The 4,784-nt window shown below is 46.9% G+C and overlaps 1 pseudogene; it reads right to left on the bottom strand.

Annotated features, from left to right (window-relative positions):
• Window positions 1–2,934: 2,934 nt before the first annotated feature.
• Window positions 2,935–4,535, bottom strand: LOC108543843 (keratin, type II cytoskeletal 8 pseudogene; annotated as a pseudogene).
• Window positions 4,536–4,784: the final 249 nt, after the last annotated feature.

Below are 4,784 nucleotides of genomic sequence, written 5' to 3' on the forward strand. Positions count from 1 at the left end.
GTGCCTGTATGCTTACAGCGCAGTATTGGGGTGGGAGTTACCCGATTTTCCAGGTGTTGTGTGTCTCAGTTCCCCTGGCTAGGAAAACGGATCCCCTTCCCCCTTGCGCTTCCAGGTGAGGCGATGCCTCACCCTGCTTCAGCTCTCGCTGGTCAGGCTGCAGCAGCTGACCAGCACCGATTGTCCGGCACTCCCTAGTGAGATGACCCCAGTACCTCAGTTGAAAATGCAGAAATCACCGGTCTTCTGTGTCGCTCGCGCTGGGAGTTGGAGACTGGAGCTCTTCCTATTCGGCCATCTTGCTCCGCCCCCCTCAAATTACTGAATCTTATAAATGAAATTTACCATAGACAACTTGTCATGTCCATGGTTACTTAATTGTTCCAAATATTTTTACTTTCCTTTGCCTCTGGCCTCATTGACCTCCACATTTAACAGCTAGTATAATAAATAAATATTTTATTGCATTGTCAGTAACCTAACTGTATTTGGTCAAATATTCATACTTTCTCCCAGCTCTTCAGGGAAGATGTCGAGTATAAGCATTCTGTGAAATACAACTATGCTTAATTCAGCTCCAATCTGTATAGTTTCTTCAGAAGTCGTAATGTCATGCTTATTGCTAAACAGACGTGTTCCTGCTTTTGGGAAATACCATCTTCAAATAAATTAATTTTCTTTAAGGCCTCAAGATTAACAAGAAGCAAATACAGAAATATTTTAATCTGGTGGGATTTATAATGCTATGCTTGGACCTTATCCTCAAGGAAAGTTGAAATGGATATGCTATTAAGGGTCTAGACTGAAAAATAGAAGTCATACCAGTGACTAACACAGGAAGCACTTAGTACAAAGAACTGGATAAACAGATATCAGAGGACTGAAAGGGGAAAAAAAAAGGGAATGCGGGAATAATGCAGGGATAATAACTACAGGAAGTTTCCTCTACTCATATGGCTTTGGTAACAAAGAGAAGAGTCTGGGCTTATTAAAAACTATAATTTTGGTGGGGAGTTTCCCCAAGAGCTTATATTCTGACCTATAATGAAAGCGTGCTGCTCTTTTGGTTCTGGTACCTTAGGAGCTCAAAGGATGGAGAACATGAGGCCAAGAGCCAACTTTGCAGGAAAGAGGACTTCCCCGCTACAGCTCATACCTCAGAACACCAGAGAAAGACCTCTTGTGGAGTTGGGACTCAGGTCCCTGAACACAGCCCACTGATAGTTGGTTCTATTTCTTTTGAGGGACATGATTAGAATATTGCTGGAAGTGTGGGAAAAAAATAAACTAGAAACTGGAACCAATGCATCTGGGCAAAGAACTGTTGCTGTGATAGCACTGATAGGTATAATAAGCAAACATGATAGAGATATTTGTCCCTACAGCAGCTTCCAGTGTCCCAGCCTCCCCCAATTAATGGAACATAGCAGGGAACCAAACGATGATTCTGATTGATGAATTGCAGCCTTCTTATCAAAAGCAGAGTCTATAGAATGGTGGATTTGGAGTTGAGAAAGCCAATAGCCACCACAATGGAGTGAGGTGCTTCTAACACAAGCTCAATATGGTCATGATAGAGGACTGCTGTTAATAACGTCAGTAACTAACAACGACAGCCAGCCAAATGCTTTAGCAGTTCACCAAGTACCATTACATACAATCTTCTGAAAGGATGCTAGTTGACAATTTTGGGGTATTTCTTGGGGATGTTTTCTCTCCTTTCTACCAAATATCTACTTCTCCTAGGACATGCCCCCTCTCTCCTCTGCTACTTCAGGTCTCCTGTGCAATGGCCAGCAATAGAGTTTCAGATTGTGTCTGTGTCAACATCTGTTTTGGAGCTTACTGGCTGTTCAAGAACTCTTTGTCTTACGTCTCATCTTTCCAATTGCTCTCATGTCTGTTCAAGAATGGATTTTTTTCCAAAGACAGAGAATATGGCATATCTATTTTTAGCTGATATATTTTGACTGGAAACTTGTGCTCATTATTTTCACTGTTCTCTTAATCTCCAGTTCTATTGTCCATTATTTTGTGCTCTTCTTCATGCTTCAGACCAAAATGGACTGTATTATCAGGTTCTCTTGTGAGCTGACTTGTGGTTGGGTTCACAAAATGAAAGGCACCAGAATGAGAATGTAGAGTTAGAGGAGACATTCTGCTTTGACAATGTTTGGTCCTCCAGCTTCAGCCCCTGGAATTGTAATGGTTTCTCACTATCACCAGTCTCCAGGCATCTCAGCATCCCTTGTGATACAGTTTGGATCTCTGTCCCCAACCAAATCTCGTGTTGAAATGTAATCCCCAATGGGTTACATTTTCCTCTTGCTTCAACCATGTGAAGTACCTTGTTCTCACTTTGCCTTCTGCCATGACTGAAAGCTTCCTGAGGCCTCCCCAGAAGCAGAAATTGCTATGCTTCTTGCATAGTCTGCAAAACTGTGAGCCAGTTAAACCTCTTTTCTTTATAAGTTACCCAGTCTCAGGTATTTATTTATAGCAGTGTGAGAATGGACTAACACACCTTGTTTGTTTCCTAATAATAATAATGCCCATTATTCTATAATTAGTTTTTTCACTGACATCTCTCACTTTAAGTTATTCTGAATGAATTTTATTTCCTGCTGATTTTGTGACTGATACATATCTCTTTAATGAGCAAAGGGATGACTCCTTGATCTTAATAGGTCTATTTTTACTTAACCTTAAGTACTTTTTAGTTTGAAATGCATTTAACAGACGCTAATTGTTTTTTCACCACCTAAGGCATTAAGTAATTACTTTTTTTTTTTTTTGTCAGAGCTAGCTGAGGTTTTATTTAGGACAGGAATAAAAAAAAAAAAGCAATTGAATTGTTTTGTAGCTGGAGGCATGGACAAGGGCGGTCCTTAGGCATTAAACTCCCTGCTGTGGGCTGAGGGCTAGGGCTGAGCCTCAGGGGGGTCTCCTGTTCCCTGTGCTACCCTGCACAGTGGCCTCTCTCCCGGGCTCTCGAACAGCCGCAGGAGGGGGCAGGCTGGGAGGGGCTGCCACAGCTGTTCGCTTGGGCAGGACGCCAGAGGACTCGGACACCAGCTTCCCTTCGCGGGTCTCGATCTTCTTCACGACCAGGGCTCTGGTGGAGCTAGTGTGGCTGAAGGAGCTGGAGCCTGAGCCAGAGCCAAAGCTGGAGGCCAGGTCGTAGCTGAGGCCAGGGCTTGTGAGGCCCCCATAGGCTGAGCTCAGACCACCTGCATAGGGGCTCGTGGTCTTCCTATGGATACTCATGTTCTGCACCCCAGACTTCAGCCGGCTCTCCTCCCCTTCCAGCAGCTTCCTGTAGGTGGCGATCTCGATATCCAGGGCAAGTTTGACGTTCATCAGCTCCTGGTACCCACGGAACTGTCAGGCCATGTTCTGCTTGGCCCGCTGCGGGGCGGCCTCCAGCTCCGACAGCTTGGCGTTGGCATCCTTAATGGCCAGCTCCCCACTCTGCTTGGCATCTGTGATGGAGGCCTCCAGGGAAGCCCTCTGGCCTTTGAGGCCGTCAATTTCAGCCTGGAGTAGGCTGATGTTCCGGTTCATCTTGGAGATCTCAGTCTTTGTGCGCTGCGGGTCATCCCGTGCTTCCCAGCCAGTGTTTGCAGCTCCTTATACTTGATCTGGTGCATGCTCTCAGCCTCAGCCCGGCTGTGGTTGGCGATCTCCTTGTACTGCGCCTTGGCCTCAGCGATGATGCTGTTCATATCCAGGGAGTGGCTATTGTCCATGGACAGCACCACAGAAGTGTCTGAGATCTGGGACTGCAGCTCCCAGATCTCCTTTTCATACAGCTACCTGAGGAAGCCGATCTCGTCAGTCAGCCCTTCCAGGTGAGGCTCCAGCTCTATCTTGTTCTTGTTAGCTTCATCCACATCCTTCTTGATAAGGACAAATTCATTCTCCATCTCTGTACACTTATTGATCTCATCCTCATACTTGTTCTTGAAGTCCTCCACCAGCCCCTGCATGTTGCCAAACTCCGCCTCCAGCTTCAGCTTCTCCTGGCCCAGAGTCTCCAGCTGCCGCCTAAAGTTGTTGGTGTAGCTCTGGAACATGTTGTCCATGTTGCTCTAAGCTGTCTTCTGCTGCTGCAGGAGGCTCCACTTGGTCTCCAGCATCTTGTTCTGCTGCTTCAGGAACTGTACCTTGTCGATGAAGGAGGCAAACTGACTGTTGAGGGTCTTGATCTGCTCCTACTCCTGGGTGGGCACGGCCTGGATGTTGGGGTCTACCTCCAGGTTAAGGAGGCTCAGCAGACTTTGGTTGACTGTGTCAGTTGTGATGCCTCCCATGCCACTGGTCCCACCATAGCCTCTGCCCAGGCTACCCCGGAAGTTGCTGGTGCCACTGGGGAGAAGCTCGAGGAGCTGATGCAGGCAACGGGCCCACTCGTGTAGGAGCAGCTGCTGAAGGCCCAGGGGGCCAGAGGTGGACACCTCGTAGGACTTCTGGGTCACCCTGATGGACATGGTGGAGGCAGGAGTGGAGGCAGAAAGGCCGAACCAGGAGGATAGGCCTTTGATCTGGGTCTTATTACCATAAGCCTTGCTTTTGCCAGCATTTAAAACCCCAGGAAAAGCAGGATTTTCTCTATACTCTTCAGGACCTGAAACCAGAAATGGAAGGTGGGGTGGACTTGTGGCCTCCTGGTTAGATGACTTGTAGGGATCTGGACACAAAGCCTTGTACGTTTTCTCTGGCCTAAATAGCATAGACAGCTAAAGTTTCGGACTAAGAGGAGAGAGGCTTCAGTTCTGCAGTAG

This window comes from Rhinopithecus bieti, unplaced genomic scaffold (assembly GCF_001698545.2).
Source record: "Rhinopithecus bieti isolate Rb0 unplaced genomic scaffold, ASM169854v2 scaffold_648, whole genome shotgun sequence".
Taxonomy (NCBI): domain Eukaryota; kingdom Metazoa; phylum Chordata; class Mammalia; order Primates; family Cercopithecidae; genus Rhinopithecus; species Rhinopithecus bieti.